The 15,582-nt window shown below is 58.8% G+C and overlaps 10 non-coding genes across 10 annotated transcripts; all 10 read left to right on the forward strand.

The window, feature by feature from the left end:
- The first annotated feature begins 6,271 nt into the window (after positions 1-6,271).
- LOC148806972 (U2 spliceosomal RNA) lies at positions 6,272-6,464 on the forward strand. The gene has a single exon (XR_016089057.1). It is a non-coding gene; the product is annotated as a U2 spliceosomal RNA (small nuclear RNA).
- Positions 6,465-7,251: 787 nt separating this feature from the next.
- LOC148806973 (U2 spliceosomal RNA) lies at positions 7,252-7,442 on the forward strand. The gene has a single exon (XR_016089093.1). It is a non-coding gene; the product is annotated as a U2 spliceosomal RNA (small nuclear RNA).
- Positions 7,443-8,225: 783 nt separating this feature from the next.
- Positions 8,226-8,416, forward strand: LOC148806974 (U2 spliceosomal RNA). The gene has a single exon (XR_016089094.1). It is a non-coding gene; the product is annotated as a U2 spliceosomal RNA (small nuclear RNA).
- Positions 8,417-9,201: 785 nt separating this feature from the next.
- LOC148806975 (U2 spliceosomal RNA) lies at positions 9,202-9,392 on the forward strand. Its single transcript, XR_016089095.1, has one exon. It is a non-coding gene; the product is annotated as a U2 spliceosomal RNA (small nuclear RNA).
- A 785-nt stretch (positions 9,393-10,177) lies between these two features.
- Positions 10,178-10,368, forward strand: LOC148806976 (U2 spliceosomal RNA). Its single transcript, XR_016089096.1, has one exon. It is a non-coding gene; the product is annotated as a U2 spliceosomal RNA (small nuclear RNA).
- Positions 10,369-11,153: 785 nt separating this feature from the next.
- Positions 11,154-11,344, forward strand: LOC148806977 (U2 spliceosomal RNA). The gene has a single exon (XR_016089097.1). It is a non-coding gene; the product is annotated as a U2 spliceosomal RNA (small nuclear RNA).
- Positions 11,345-12,129: 785 nt separating this feature from the next.
- On the forward strand, positions 12,130-12,320 carry LOC148806978 (U2 spliceosomal RNA). Its single transcript, XR_016089099.1, has one exon. It is a non-coding gene; the product is annotated as a U2 spliceosomal RNA (small nuclear RNA).
- A 785-nt stretch (positions 12,321-13,105) lies between these two features.
- On the forward strand, positions 13,106-13,296 carry LOC148806979 (U2 spliceosomal RNA). Its single transcript, XR_016089100.1, has one exon. It is a non-coding gene; the product is annotated as a U2 spliceosomal RNA (small nuclear RNA).
- A 787-nt stretch (positions 13,297-14,083) lies between these two features.
- Positions 14,084-14,274, forward strand: LOC148806980 (U2 spliceosomal RNA). The gene has a single exon (XR_016089101.1). It is a non-coding gene; the product is annotated as a U2 spliceosomal RNA (small nuclear RNA).
- A 783-nt stretch (positions 14,275-15,057) lies between these two features.
- On the forward strand, positions 15,058-15,248 carry LOC148806981 (U2 spliceosomal RNA). Its single transcript, XR_016089102.1, has one exon. It is a non-coding gene; the product is annotated as a U2 spliceosomal RNA (small nuclear RNA).
- Positions 15,249-15,582: the final 334 nt, after the last annotated feature.

Below are 15,582 nucleotides of genomic sequence, written 5' to 3' on the forward strand. Positions count from 1 at the left end.
TATATACACCTTTTCTTTCTTTTTTTCGGCAGGCAGGCAGGTGTGTGTGTGTCCCCGTCCCTCCCGAGAGAGCGCTGCCCCTTGCCTCTGCCCGCAGGTGCCGACGGTCCGCTTTCGCTTGCAGCTCACTCGGCACGGCTGCTGCTGGTGGGAGGGGCCTAAGCTAAGGAGGCCGGCCGGCTGGCGCCCCCCGCGGCTGCGGTCGTTGTCGGGCCGTTGACAGGAGATCAAAGAGCAGGGCCCCCGCCCGGGACTGGCGGGCAGGCAGGCGAGCAAGCAGGCAGGCAAGAGAGGGGGAGAGCGGAGTCCGGGCGGCCGGCAGCCGCGTGCGGACCGGGCTCCAGAGGCGTCGGCCTGCGCCGCTGCGCGCCAGCCGGACGCCCGCGCGCCCGCCCAAGGCCGGCGTCGGGCATCGCTTCTCGGCCTTTTGGCCTAAGATCCCGTGTGCGTGGCCTGACCGCGGCTCGGGTTCTGAAGCCAAAGGAGGGAAGAGACGGACGGCGCAGCTTTTTTAAGCGACGGCGATTTTTTTCCGTGGCGGAAGGGACTCCGGCCACTTTGAGAATGGAGAAGATTTCCAGCAGGACCGCAAGACCAAGGCACACTGTACGTTTCGTGTTGCGAGAGGAGGCTTCGGACAAGGATTTTGCCAAGAGAGACGCTTTCGAGGACGTCGTCCTTTTCAAGCACCTGGCCTTGCAGCCTGAAGACATCTATTGCCTGCAGAACTTTCCAGGTAAAAGGATTTTTGATTTGTCACTATTTTCTGCGGTACAGTGCACGAAAATATGGTCCACATTGGCTGCTCGCAGACAGGAGGAACCTTTTGTTCATTTTTATCTCGAACCTTTGTTTGCTCGCGAGTCGAGACCCATATGGGTCCATATGAATAATCCTTTCACCCCGGAAGCAGACATCGTCAACTTTCTTAAAAGATTTGTTGACGTGCAAGATACAGGGACAAAAGTAATGGACAGGAAGAGAGTCTGGAACGGCAAAAGAAGGTTTCTTGTGCGTTTCAGAGCAGACCCCAGCGCAGAGGATGGGCTTTTGCACCCCCCTGCACACTTTTCAATTGGAGCTTACACAGGTTACCTGAACTATCCAGACCAGCCTTTCGCATGCAGACGGTGTAACCAGAGAGGCCACTACGCTGCCGACTGTGAAGCGGAGGTCTGCCGAAGATGCGACACCGTGGGACACAGCACCTTGATGTGCAGAGCCGAGCCAAAGTGCAATCTGTGCGGGGCTTCTGGACACATCTACAAGGTATGCCCGATAAAAGCACGGAGTTTCGCAGCAGTGACGGGTGGCTCGTTGGCAGTGCGTGCAACCGCAGCTCCTCTTACGGAAGACAGGGCAGCTGCGCCAGCAGAGAGATCGACACCGGTGTCACTGGTCCCGGACGCTGCTGAGGAGGGGATGGAACCTGAGGGGGTGGAACAAGGGCATAAAGAAACGGATCACGGGCAGACGACAACAGCACTTACCTCAGCAGATGATCGCCACGGCCAGGAAGAAGCGGAGATCCCGGTGAGCGCAGAGGGGGTCCCGGTGAGTGCAGAGGAGGAAGATGGGGTCTCGCTCGCCTCGCTTGAGCAACTGAGAGAGTTGGCGGAGGGCTCAAGTGTGCCCCCTGCGGAGAAAGAAATGTCAGATTGGGGTGAGATAGTGGATACTGCGGAGGCCATGGACACTGCCCTGGCCAAGAAGGGTGGGAAAAGGAAGGCGGAACACTATGCGCCCTTCCTGGTGAAAAAACCGGGCATGGACCCTCTGGACTACCTCGAGTCGATGGCCACAGATTCGTTGGCCCAGACTGAATCCACGCCATTAGGAACGGAGGGTGAGGTAAGTGGTGTGGGAGTCCCCCCCCTCACGGCGGAACCAGGAATGTCTTCGAGCTGTGTCATTCCAGAGACTGAGCTGACCCCGACCCCGGCAGGAGCCCCTGAGGAATGCATGCAGCCACGTGTCGCCCTGCAGAGAAAAGAACAGGACGTCTTTATTTTCGCAGAGGTACCCTTGAAATTCAAGGTATTTTGTAAATGGGACGAAAAGGCCAGCAAACTGATCTGGCCTTCGACCTTTAACGAGCAGCAGCTATCCCCGGCAGGGATCGTGGTGCGGTGTGGGCACTTTGGTGAGGAGATCACAACTCTGGAGGTAAGAGGCTGTAACCAGATGGACGCAGTCGCTAAGAAGATAGCGCTAAACAACCTGGTTAAGGAATGGTTTGCGGGCGACGGAGATCTGAAAGAGAGGTACGAGAGGGAGGTGGAAAGACGCCCAGGCAACGTGGTGGTGAATCTGGATTTTCCGGTGATGTTCATGGAGCGCTGCGCCTGGAAGAACGGAAACGTGCAGTACCCACCCCAGCCATCAGGCTTCCGGCGTTCGCTGAAGTCGCGGACTGGGAGGCAGACTGGAGTGACAATGAGCAGTACACGGACAGGAGATAAAATTAACACCTTATTCTTACAGGGGAAAGACGAGGAGCCAGTGCGTCGCGCATACATGGAACTGATGCAGTCGGTGTGCCGGCACTATGACTCTCCGTAACGGCCCCCAATGTTGAAAATACTAACTCTGAACATTCGGGGTTTAAGGAATTTGGTAAAGAGGACGGCCTTTTTTTCTTTCCTGAAAACCATAGTTTTCGATATCTGTCTGGTACAGGAAGTCCATCTAAGAGATGAAAGGGACGTCATACAGTTCACTCGTGAGTGGGACAGAGGGGACTCTAGATGGAATATCGGAGGCGTCCACTCCTCGGGAGTCGGCATTTTATTTGGTAATCATGATTTTATAGTGGAGAAGTGTGTGAATGTAGTGCCTGGAAGAGTTTTTTATCTGGATATCTGTTTGGGTGAGAGTTGCTTTCGGTGCGTGTGCGTGTACGCCCCGGCAATGATGGCTTTGCGGGCGGATTTTTTTAAAGAACTTTATCCTGTTTGCCTTACCAACAAACGGATCATCATGGGAGGTGATTTTAACGTGGACCTCCGAGATAAGAAGGACCCAGGAGCAAAGCAGCTCAATCTTCTACTAACACAGTTTGGGCTCTACGACTGCGCCTACCGGATCCAAAGGGAGAAAGCAGAGGCCACGTGGAGGAACGCCCAAGGTACTGTAAAGCGCCTCGATTACGTCTTCGCCTCACTGGACGTACCTGTTGAGATGGTGGTGGTGCAGCCGGTAGGTTTCTCTGATCATGCTCTCGTAGAGGCCCATTTTCCACACCTAAAGAGCCAGTTTGGGTGTGGGGTGTGGAAATTAAATACGGAGAGCCTAAAAGAGGATGAGTACATCAGGGCAATGAGGTTCAAACTGCAAACCTGGTGGAAGGAGAGGAATCTGAGCACCCCCCTGATTGATTGGTGGGAACATCTAAAGAAGAGAATTAGAACAGAGTCCAGAGCTTATTGCCGAGCAAGACTCAAACGCGAGCGACAGAAAGGCAGGGAGTTACAGGAAAGGTTAAACACCTTGTTCTCCCAGTGTAATAAGGATATGTCTGTGTGCCTTGAAGAGATTTCAGCAGCTAAAGCTGAACTGCGCGCCTACCACGAGCAAAAGGCGAAGAGCTACCTGTTCAGAGCCCACGCGCAGTTCATACAAACCCACGAAACATGTTCCAGTTTTTTCTTCCGACAGATACGCCAGAGGCAGAAGCGCAGCGTGATGGCTGGCATTCAGACCCCGGAAGGGAAAATAGCAACTAGCAGTGAGGAGATGCTGGAAACTGTGAGGCGCTTTTACCAATGTCTTTTCTCCCTAAAGACAGTGGACGAGGCCATGGGGGCAAGGCTGCTGAGCAATATTACAGCACAGATTCCTGTCGAAGCCCAAGATCAGCTTGAGGCGCCTATAAGCTTACAGGAACTTGGCGACGCCTTGCTCGGCATGAAGACTGGCAAGGTACCAGGTAAAGACGGGCTACCAGCCGAATTTTATCGGACGTTCTGGGACATCTTAGGCCCAATTGTACTACAGGTGGCGGAGGAAATCTTTCGCAGGAGGACCATGTGTGAGTCCATGAGGGAGGGGATCCTTACACTGCTGTATAAAAAAGGGCCTGCAACGGACCTTAGAAACTGGAGGCCGCTGCAAATGTTGTGTGTGGACTATAAGCTGATTGCCAAAGTGCTGGTAAATCGCTTGAAGGGGGTCCTGGCCCATGTGATCGGTTGGGACCAAACCTGCGGGGTTCGAGGCCGTCGTGCCAGCTGGACCCTCCAGCTAGTGCGGGATGTGATTGCGTGGTCCGAAAACAGGAACGTCCCGTTGCTGATCGCCAGCCTGGACCTCGAAAAAGCATTTGACAATGTCTCACACACTTTTGTCTGGCAGGTAATGGAGAAGATGGGGTTCGGCCCCGTCATGCTGGGCTGGCTAAAAATACTGTACTCACAGGTTGGCAGCAGAGTACTGGTGAACGGGCACCTGGGAGGGCTGGTCCGCCAAGAGTCCGGGGTGCGTCAGGGCTGCCCCCTGTCCCCGTTACTTTTTGCACTGTACATGGAGCCTTATGCGCGGGCAGTCCAGAAGGAGCCATCCATCGACGGGATCCTGGTACCTGGGAGTGGAGGGAACAGAGTTAAGGTGGCATTATACGCTGACGATGTGACCTTATTCCTCAGCTCTTACCTCAGTTTGCAGGCAGCCTTGGACGTCTTCGAGAACTTCTCCCTCGCGTCAGGTGCTCGGCTAAACAAGGGGAAAAGCCAGATTAAGCTCTTCGGGCCTTGGAAAGAACAACTCGGACCGGCACATGGACTAGGCATCTGTCAAGGCCCCCTTAAGATCCTGGGGGTGCTGTTCACGGCTCGGGATGCTGCCCGGTGCAATTGGTCCCAGAGGCTTGAGAAGGCGCGGCTGCAGCTGACGCACTGGAAGAACAAGCAGCTGTCCTTTGTGGGTAAAGTCCTGATCCTGAAAGTGGTGTACTTGCCCGTGCTGGTTTACCTGGCGTCCGTGTATCCCATGCCTGCGCGCTTTAACAGATACCTGGTAAGGGAGGTTTTCAAGTTCATGTGGGGGGGGAGATACGAGTACGTGCGCAGAGTCGACATGTATCGGCCGGTGGAAGAAGGCGGACGGGGGGTTCCTAACTTCCCCGCAAAACTCAACTGCATATATGTGTCTGGCCTGTGTATTGCTCTGCATTCCCCAGTCTCACACCCCTTTCAGTATTTTGTCAGGTTCTGGCTAGCAAGCCACGTGCGTGGCCTGGCCCAGTGGTCCAACAGTCTGCCCCATGGGAACGACCTCCCGTGGCACTACCGGCATGCGACACACTGGTTGAAGCAGCACCCTGAGCTAAGAGACCACCAGATCCTGCTCAACCACAGACGGCTCTACTCTGCAGTAACCCAAGCTGAGGAGGCCAGCCTCGTAGGAGGCGTCCCCAACGATGTCTGGCGGAGAGTCCAGCCCAGGGGGCTACAGCACCACCTGATGGACTTGAACTGGCTGTCTGCTTGGGGTCGTCTGGCAGTCCGTGAGGTCTTGTTCAAACACAAGCTGACGAAGCAGCAGGAGTGTCCAAGAGCCGGGTGTCACGCCGTGGAATCCATCAGCCACGTGTTCTGGGACTGTAATTTCGCTCAGCGAACTTGGAACAAATGTGAACCTTTGTTTGCTAGTCTGTCATCCACGTTCCGTGTACTTCCTGGGGTTATTTTGCGTGGGTTGAAGGTGGGAAGCAGGACAAACACCATGGGTTTTGTGTTATGGTTGCTTGTTAGTTTAATTAAGTTTGAGTTGTGGAATTCTCGGAATTTGTTAGTTAAAAGGGGAACTGTTTGTACAGTAGATGGGTTATACAGACGGCTTTTGTGGAACTTAAGAGGGTTGGTAGAAGGGGACATAAAGAGATGGGGTTTTCACGCCGCAAAGGAGAAATGGAAATCCATAGTGGATATTTGGGACTGGAAATAGTTTTTGAGCCTCTAGTTTCCTTGTAAATTTGTAAATAGACTGTTTGGGAGATTTGGTGGGCGGGTGGTTAATTTGCATAAAGGGCGGGATCATGTAAATAGGGTTTGGGCTGTAAATTGTGGTTTTGTGTATTTCCAAGTATGTCGCTCATTTTCTGTACGAATATCTGTTTTGAATTTGATTTTGGGGTTGCTTTTGAGTGGGAAGAATAGTAAAAGGGCGGTTTGTGTTTGTATAAGGGTGGGATTATGATACCTTTTTGATTTAGCTGTGTAATTGTTTTATTTTCGTCTTGTGTTTGTGAATTGATGTATTTGAAGTTTTGGTGTTTTCTTTTGTATTTTGTATAATAAAAAAAAAAAAAAAAATCTGTTCTTATCAGTTTAATATCTGATACGTCCCCCATCGGGGGACCACATATTAAACGGATTTTTGGAACAGGGAGCTGGATCAGGAGCTTGCTCCGTCCTCTCCACGCATCGGCCCGGTATTGCAGCGCCTCCGGGAACGGTGCACTACCTTCTCTCAGCGGTGAAAAGACAGACGTAGCTAGCAAGCAAGCGAGGTGGACCGGAGCTCCTTCCTCTCCGGTCTCGTCTCTCGTCCATCTGTGTGTCTCTGTGTCTCTCTCTCTCCCCCTCCCCGTTCCCGTGCTCCCTCCGTGCACTTTCCCGCGCCTCGACTCTCTCGGCAAGCAGGCCGGCCCCCTTTTCGGCTCCCGTGCGTTTTCCCTCCAAAAAACTTAGTTTTTTCCTCCTTTTTCCAGGGAGGCAGGCGTGGCTTGTGTGTGTGTGTGTGTGTGTGTGTGTGTGTGTGTGTGTGTGTGTGTGTGTGTGTCCCCGTCCTTGCAGGCGGGCCCCTTTCGACAGCCGGCCGTTTTCCCTCCAAAAAACTTAGTATATACACCTTTTCTTTCTTTTTTTCGGCAGGCAGGCAGGTGTGTGTGTGTCCCCGTCCCTCCCGAGAGAGCGCTGCCCCTTGCCTCTGCCCGCAGGTGCCGACGGTCCGCTTTCGCTTGCAGCTCACTCGGCACGGCTGCTGCTGGTGGGAGGGGCCTAAGCTAAGGAGGCCGGCCGGCTGGCGCCCCCCGCGGCTGCGGTCGTTGTCGGGCCGTTGACAGGAGATCAAAGAGCAGGGCCCCCGCCCGGGACTGGCGGGCAGGCAGGCGAGCAAGCAGGCAGGCAAGAGAGGGGGAGAGCGGAGTCCGGGCGGCCGGCAGCCGCGTGCGGACCGGGCTCCAGAGGCGTCGGCCTGCGCCGCTGCGCGCCAGCCGGACGCCCGCGCGCCCGCCCAAGGCCGGCGTCGGGCATCGCTTCTCGGCCTTTTGGCTAAGATCAAGTGTAGTATCTGTTCTTATCAGTTTAATATCTGATACGTCCCCCATCGGGGGACCACATATTAAACGGATTTTTGGAACAGGGAGCTGGATCAGGAGCTTGCTCCGTCCTCTCCACGCATCGGCCCGGTATTGCAGCGCCTCCGGGAACGGTGCACTACCTTCTCTCAGCGGTGAAAAGACAGACGTAGCTAGCAAGCAAGCGAGGTGGACCGGAGCTCCTTCCTCTCCGGTCTCGTCTCTCGTCCATCTGTGTGTCTCTGTGTCTCTCTCTCTCCCCCTCCCCGTTCCCGTGCTCCCTCCGTGCACTTTCCCGCGCCTCGACTCTCTCGGCAAGCAGGCCGGCCCCCTTTTCGGCTCCCGTGCGTTTTCCCTCCAAAAAACTTAGTTTTTTCCTCCTTTTTCCAGGGAGGCAGGCGTGGCTTGTGTGTGTGTGTGTGTGTGTGTGTGTGTGTGTGTGTGTGTGTGTGTGTGTCCCCGTCCTTGCAGGCGGGCCCCTTTCGACAGCCGGCCGTTTTCCCTCCAAAAAACTTAGTATATACACCTTTTCTTTCTTTTTTTCGGCAGGCAGGCAGGTGTGTGTGTGTCCCCGTCCCTCCCGAGAGAGCGCTGCCCCTTGCCTCTGCCCGCAGGTGCCGACGGTCCGCTTTCGCTTGCAGCTCACTCGGCACGGCTGCTGCTGGTGGGAGGGGCCTAAGCTAAGGAGGCCGGCCGGCTGGCGCCCCCCGCGGCTGCGGTCGTTGTCGGGCCGTTGACAGGAGATCAAAGAGCAGGGCCCCCGCCCGGGACTGGCGGGCAGGCAGGCGAGCAAGCAGGCAGGCAAGAGAGGGGGAGAGCGGAGTCCGGGCGGCCGGCAGCCGCGTGCGGACCGGGCTCCAGAGGCGTCGGCCTGCGCCGCTGCGCGCCAGCCGGACGCCCGCGCGCCCGCCCAAGGCCGGCGTCGGGCATCGCTTCTCGGCCTTTTGGCTAAGATCAAGTGTAGTATCTGTTCTTATCAGTTTAATATCTGATACGTCCCCCATCGGGGGACCACATATTAAACGGATTTTTGGAACAGGGAGCTGGATCAGGAGCTTGCTCCGTCCTCTCCACGCATCGGCCCGGTATTGCAGCGCCTCCGGGAACGGTGCACTACCTTCTCTCAGCGGTGAAAAGACAGACGTAGCTAGCAAGCAAGCGAGGTGGACCGGAGCTCCTTCCTCTCCGGTCTCGTCTCTCGTCCATCTGTGTGTCTCTGTGTCTCTCTCTCTCCCCCTCCCCGTTCCCGTGCTCCCTCCGTGCACTTTCCCGCGCCTCGACTCTCTCGGCAAGCAGGCCGGCCCCCTTTTCGGCTCCCGTGCGTTTTCCCTCCAAAAAACTTAGTTTTTTCCTCCTTTTTCCAGGGAGGCAGGCGTGGCTTGTGTGTGTGTGTGTGTGTGTGTGTGTGTGTGTGTGTGTGTGTGTGTGTGTGTCCCCGTCCTTGCAGGCGGGCCCCTTTCGACAGCCGGCCGTTTTCCCTCCAAAAAACTTAGTATATACACCTTTTCTTTCTTTTTTTCGGCAGGCAGGCAGGTGTGTGTGTGTCCCCGTCCCTCCCGAGAGAGCGCTGCCCCTTGCCTCTGCCCGCAGGTGCCGACGGTCCGCTTTCGCTTGCAGCTCACTCGGCACGGCTGCTGCTGGTGGGAGGGGCCTAAGCTAAGGAGGCCGGCCGGCTGGCGCCCCCCGCGGCTGCGGTCGTTGTCGGGCCGTTGACAGGAGATCAAAGAGCAGGGCCCCCGCCCGGGACTGGCGGGCAGGCAGGCGAGCAAGCAGGCAGGCAAGAGAGGGGGAGAGCGGAGTCCGGGCGGCCGGCAGCCGCGTGCGGACCGGGCTCCAGAGGCGTCGGCCTGCGCCGCTGCGCGCCAGCCGGACGCCCGCGCGCCCGCCCAAGGCCGGCGTCGGGCATCGCTTCTCGGCCTTTTGGCTAAGATCAAGTGTAGTATCTGTTCTTATCAGTTTAATATCTGATACGTCCCCCATCGGGGGACCACATATTAAACGGATTTTTGGAACAGGGAGCTGGATCAGGAGCTTGCTCCGTCCTCTCCACGCATCGGCCCGGTATTGCAGCGCCTCCGGGAACGGTGCACTACCTTCTCTCAGCGGTGAAAAGACAGACGTAGCTAGCAAGCAAGCGAGGTGGACCGGAGCTCCTTCCTCTCCGGTCTCGTCTCTCGTCCATCTGTGTGTCTCTGTGTCTCTCTCTCTCCCCCTCCCCGTTCCCGTGCTCCCTCCGTGCACTTTCCCGCGCCTCGACTCTCTCGGCAAGCAGGCCGGCCCCCTTTTCGGCTCCCGTGCGTTTTCCCTCCAAAAAACTTAGTTTTTTCCTCCTTTTTCCAGGGAGGCAGGCGTGGCTTGTGTGTGTGTGTGTGTGTGTGTGTGTGTGTGTGTGTGTGTGTGTGTGTGTGTCCCCGTCCTTGCAGGCGGGCCCCTTTCGACAGCCGGCCGTTTTCCCTCCAAAAAACTTAGTATATACACCTTTTCTTTCTTTTTTTCGGCAGGCAGGCAGGTGTGTGTGTGTCCCCGTCCCTCCCGAGAGAGCGCTGCCCCTTGCCTCTGCCCGCAGGTGCCGACGGTCCGCTTTCGCTTGCAGCTCACTCGGCACGGCTGCTGCTGGTGGGAGGGGCCTAAGCTAAGGAGGCCGGCCGGCTGGCGCCCCCCGCGGCTGCGGTCGTTGTCGGGCCGTTGACAGGAGATCAAAGAGCAGGGCCCCCGCCCGGGACTGGCGGGCAGGCAGGCGAGCAAGCAGGCAGGCAAGAGAGGGGGAGAGCGGAGTCCGGGCGGCCGGCAGCCGCGTGCGGACCGGGCTCCAGAGGCGTCGGCCTGCGCCGCTGCGCGCCAGCCGGACGCCCGCGCGCCCGCCCAAGGCCGGCGTCGGGCATCGCTTCTCGGCCTTTTGGCTAAGATCAAGTGTAGTATCTGTTCTTATCAGTTTAATATCTGATACGTCCCCCATCGGGGGACCACATATTAAACGGATTTTTGGAACAGGGAGCTGGATCAGGAGCTTGCTCCGTCCTCTCCACGCATCGGCCCGGTATTGCAGCGCCTCCGGGAACGGTGCACTACCTTCTCTCAGCGGTGAAAAGACAGACGTAGCTAGCAAGCAAGCGAGGTGGACCGGAGCTCCTTCCTCTCCGGTCTCGTCTCTCGTCCATCTGTGTGTCTCTGTGTCTCTCTCTCTCCCCCTCCCCGTTCCCGTGCTCCCTCCGTGCACTTTCCCGCGCCTCGACTCTCTCGGCAAGCAGGCCGGCCCCCTTTTCGGCTCCCGTGCGTTTTCCCTCCAAAAAACTTAGTTTTTTCCTCCTTTTTCCAGGGAGGCAGGCGTGGCTTGTGTGTGTGTGTGTGTGTGTGTGTGTGTGTGTGTGTGTGTGTGTGTGTGTGTCCCCGTCCTTGCAGGCGGGCCCCTTTCGACAGCCGGCCGTTTTCCCTCCAAAAAACTTAGTATATACACCTTTTCTTTCTTTTTTTCGGCAGGCAGGCAGGTGTGTGTGTGTCCCCGTCCCTCCCGAGAGAGCGCTGCCCCTTGCCTCTGCCCGCAGGTGCCGACGGTCCGCTTTCGCTTGCAGCTCACTCGGCACGGCTGCTGCTGGTGGGAGGGGCCTAAGCTAAGGAGGCCGGCCGGCTGGCGCCCCCCGCGGCTGCGGTCGTTGTCGGGCCGTTGACAGGAGATCAAAGAGCAGGGCCCCCGCCCGGGACTGGCGGGCAGGCAGGCGAGCAAGCAGGCAGGCAAGAGAGGGGGAGAGCGGAGTCCGGGCGGCCGGCAGCCGCGTGCGGACCGGGCTCCAGAGGCGTCGGCCTGCGCCGCTGCGCGCCAGCCGGACGCCCGCGCGCCCGCCCAAGGCCGGCGTCGGGCATCGCTTCTCGGCCTTTTGGCTAAGATCAAGTGTAGTATCTGTTCTTATCAGTTTAATATCTGATACGTCCCCCATCGGGGGACCACATATTAAACGGATTTTTGGAACAGGGAGCTGGATCAGGAGCTTGCTCCGTCCTCTCCACGCATCGGCCCGGTATTGCAGCGCCTCCGGGAACGGTGCACTACCTTCTCTCAGCGGTGAAAAGACAGACGTAGCTAGCAAGCAAGCGAGGTGGACCGGAGCTCCTTCCTCTCCGGTCTCGTCTCTCGTCCATCTGTGTGTCTCTGTGTCTCTCTCTCTCCCCCTCCCCGTTCCCGTGCTCCCTCCGTGCACTTTCCCGCGCCTCGACTCTCTCGGCAAGCAGGCCGGCCCCCTTTTCGGCTCCCGTGCGTTTTCCCTCCAAAAAACTTAGTTTTTTCCTCCTTTTTCCAGGGAGGCAGGCGTGGCTTGTGTGTGTGTGTGTGTGTGTGTGTGTGTGTGTGTGTGTGTGTGTGTGTGTGTCCCCGTCCTTGCAGGCGGGCCCCTTTCGACAGCCGGCCGTTTTCCCTCCAAAAAACTTAGTATATACACCTTTTCTTTCTTTTTTTCGGCAGGCAGGCAGGTGTGTGTGTGTCCCCGTCCCTCCCGAGAGAGCGCTGCCCCTTGCCTCTGCCCGCAGGTGCCGACGGTCCGCTTTCGCTTGCAGCTCACTCGGCACGGCTGCTGCTGGTGGGAGGGGCCTAAGCTAAGGAGGCCGGCCGGCTGGCGCCCCCCGCGGCTGCGGTCGTTGTCGGGCCGTTGACAGGAGATCAAAGAGCAGGGCCCCCGCCCGGGACTGGCGGGCAGGCAGGCGAGCAAGCAGGCAGGCAAGAGAGGGGGAGAGCGGAGTCCGGGCGGCCGGCAGCCGCGTGCGGACCGGGCTCCAGAGGCGTCGGCCTGCGCCGCTGCGCGCCAGCCGGACGCCCGCGCGCCCGCCCAAGGCCGGCGTCGGGCATCGCTTCTCGGCCTTTTGGCTAAGATCAAGTGTAGTATCTGTTCTTATCAGTTTAATATCTGATACGTCCCCCATCGGGGGACCACATATTAAACGGATTTTTGGAACAGGGAGCTGGATCAGGAGCTTGCTCCGTCCTCTCCACGCATCGGCCCGGTATTGCAGCGCCTCCGGGAACGGTGCACTACCTTCTCTCAGCGGTGAAAAGACAGACGTAGCTAGCAAGCAAGCGAGGTGGACCGGAGCTCCTTCCTCTCCGGTCTCGTCTCTCGTCCATCTGTGTGTCTCTGTGTCTCTCTCTCTCCCCCTCCCCGTTCCCGTGCTCCCTCCGTGCACTTTCCCGCGCCTCGACTCTCTCGGCAAGCAGGCCGGCCCCCTTTTCGGCTCCCGTGCGTTTTCCCTCCAAAAAACTTAGTTTTTTCCTCCTTTTTCCAGGGAGGCAGGCGTGGCTTGTGTGTGTGTGTGTGTGTGTGTGTGTGTGTGTGTGTGTGTGTGTGTGTGTGTCCCCGTCCTTGCAGGCGGGCCCCTTTCGACAGCCGGCCGTTTTCCCTCCAAAAAACTTAGTATATACACCTTTTCTTTCTTTTTTTCGGCAGGCAGGCAGGTGTGTGTGTGTCCCCGTCCCTCCCGAGAGAGCGCTGCCCCTTGCCTCTGCCCGCAGGTGCCGACGGTCCGCTTTCGCTTGCAGCTCACTCGGCACGGCTGCTGCTGGTGGGAGGGGCCTAAGCTAAGGAGGCCGGCCGGCTGGCGCCCCCCGCGGCTGCGGTCGTTGTCGGGCCGTTGACAGGAGATCAAAGAGCAGGGCCCCCGCCCGGGACTGGCGGGCAGGCAGGCGAGCAAGCAGGCAGGCAAGAGAGGGGGAGAGCGGAGTCCGGGCGGCCGGCAGCCGCGTGCGGACCGGGCTCCAGAGGCGTCGGCCTGCGCCGCTGCGCGCCAGCCGGACGCCCGCGCGCCCGCCCAAGGCCGGCGTCGGGCATCGCTTCTCGGCCTTTTGGCTAAGATCAAGTGTAGTATCTGTTCTTATCAGTTTAATATCTGATACGTCCCCCATCGGGGGACCACATATTAAACGGATTTTTGGAACAGGGAGCTGGATCAGGAGCTTGCTCCGTCCTCTCCACGCATCGGCCCGGTATTGCAGCGCCTCCGGGAACGGTGCACTACCTTCTCTCAGCGGTGAAAAGACAGACGTAGCTAGCAAGCAAGCGAGGTGGACCGGAGCTCCTTCCTCTCCGGTCTCGTCTCTCGTCCATCTGTGTGTCTCTGTGTCTCTCTCTCTCCCCCTCCCCGTTCCCGTGCTCCCTCCGTGCACTTTCCCGCGCCTCGACTCTCTCGGCAAGCAGGCCGGCCCCCTTTTCGGCTCCCGTGCGTTTTCCCTCCAAAAAACTTAGTTTTTTCCTCCTTTTTCCAGGGAGGCAGGCGTGGCTTGTGTGTGTGTGTGTGTGTGTGTGTGTGTGTGTGTGTGTGTGTGTGTGTGTGTGTCCCCGTCCTTGCAGGCGGGCCCCTTTCGACAGCCGGCCGTTTTCCCTCCAAAAAACTTAGTATATACACCTTTTCTTTCTTTTTTTCGGCAGGCAGGCAGGTGTGTGTGTGTCCCCGTCCCTCCCGAGAGAGCGCTGCCCCTTGCCTCTGCCCGCAGGTGCCGACGGTCCGCTTTCGCTTGCAGCTCACTCGGCACGGCTGCTGCTGGTGGGAGGGGCCTAAGCTAAGGAGGCCGGCCGGCTGGCGCCCCCCGCGGCTGCGGTCGTTGTCGGGCCGTTGACAGGAGATCAAAGAGCAGGGCCCCCGCCCGGGACTGGCGGGCAGGCAGGCGAGCAAGCAGGCAGGCAAGAGAGGGGGAGAGCGGAGTCCGGGCGGCCGGCAGCCGCGTGCGGACCGGGCTCCAGAGGCGTCGGCCTGCGCCGCTGCGCGCCAGCCGGACGCCCGCGCGCCCGCCCAAGGCCGGCGTCGGGCATCGCTTCTCGGCCTTTTGGCTAAGATCAAGTGTAGTATCTGTTCTTATCAGTTTAATATCTGATACGTCCCCCATCGGGGGACCACATATTAAACGGATTTTTGGAACAGGGAGCTGGATCAGGAGCTTGCTCCGTCCTCTCCACGCATCGGCCCGGTATTGCAGCGCCTCCGGGAACGGTGCACTACCTTCTCTCAGCGGTGAAAAGACAGACGTAGCTAGCAAGCAAGCGAGGTGGACCGGAGCTCCTTCCTCTCCGGTCTCGTCTCTCGTCCATCTGTGTGTCTCTGTGTCTCTCTCTCTCCCCCTCCCCGTTCCCGTGCTCCCTCCGTGCACTTTCCCGCGCCTCGACTCTCTCGGCAAGCAGGCCGGCCCCCTTTTCGGCTCCCGTGCGTTTTCCCTCCAAAAAACTTAGTTTTTTCCTCCTTTTTCCAGGGAGGCAGGCGTGGCTTGTGTGTGTGTGTGTGTGTGTGTGTGTGTGTGTGTGTGTGTGTGTGTGTGTCCCCGTCCTTGCAGGCGGGCCCCTTTCGACAGCCGGCCGTTTTCCCTCCAAAAAACTTAGTATATACACCTTTTCTTTCTTTTTTTCGGCAGGCAGGCAGGTGTGTGTGTGTCCCCGTCCCTCCCGAGAGAGCGCTGCCCCTTGCCTCTGCCCGCAGGTGCCGACGGTCCGCTTTCGCTTGCAGCTCACTCGGCACGGCTGCTGCTGGTGGGAGGGGCCTAAGCTAAGGAGGCCGGCCGGCTGGCGCCCCCCGCGGCTGCGGTCGTTGTCGGGCCGTTGACAGGAGATCAAAGAGCAGGGCCCCCGCCCGGGACTGGCGGGCAGGCAGGCGAGCAAGCAGGCAGGCAAGAGAGGGGGAGAGCGGAGTCCGGGCGGCCGGCAGCCGCGTGCGGACCGGGCTCCAGAGGCGTCGGCCTGCGCCGCTGCGCGCCAGCCGGACGCCCGCGCGCCCGCCCAAGGCCGGCGTCGGGCATCGCTTCTCGGCCTTTTGGCTAAGATCAAGTGTAGTATCTGTTCTTATCAGTTTAATATCTGATACGTCCCCCATCGGGGGACCACATATTAAACGGATTTTTGGAACAGGGAGCTGGATCAGGAGCTTGCTCCGTCCTCTCCACGCATCGGCCCGGTATTGCAGCGCCTCCGGGAACGGTGCACTACCTTCTCTCAGCGGTGAAAAGACAGACGTAGCTAGCAAGCAAGCGAGGTGGACCGGAGCTCCTTCCTCTCCGGTCTCGTCTCTCGTCCATCTGTGTGTCTCTGTGTCTCTCTCTCTCCCCCTCCCCGTTCCCGTGCTCCCTCCGTGCACTTTCCCGCGCCTCGACTCTCTCGGCAAGCAGGCCGGCCCCCTTTTCGGCTCCCGTGCGTTTTCCCTCCAAAAAACTTAGTTTTTTCCTCCTTTTTCCAGGGAGGCAGGCGTGGCTTGTGTGTGTGTGTGTGTGTGTGTGTGTGTGTGTGTGTGTGTGTGTGTGTCCCCGTCCTTGCAGGCGGGCCCCT

The sequence above is a fragment of the Atractosteus spatula genome, unplaced genomic scaffold (assembly GCF_055471065.1).
Source record: "Atractosteus spatula isolate fAtrSpa1 unplaced genomic scaffold, fAtrSpa1.hap1 Scaffold_42, whole genome shotgun sequence".
Classification (NCBI taxonomy): domain Eukaryota; kingdom Metazoa; phylum Chordata; class Actinopteri; order Semionotiformes; family Lepisosteidae; genus Atractosteus; species Atractosteus spatula.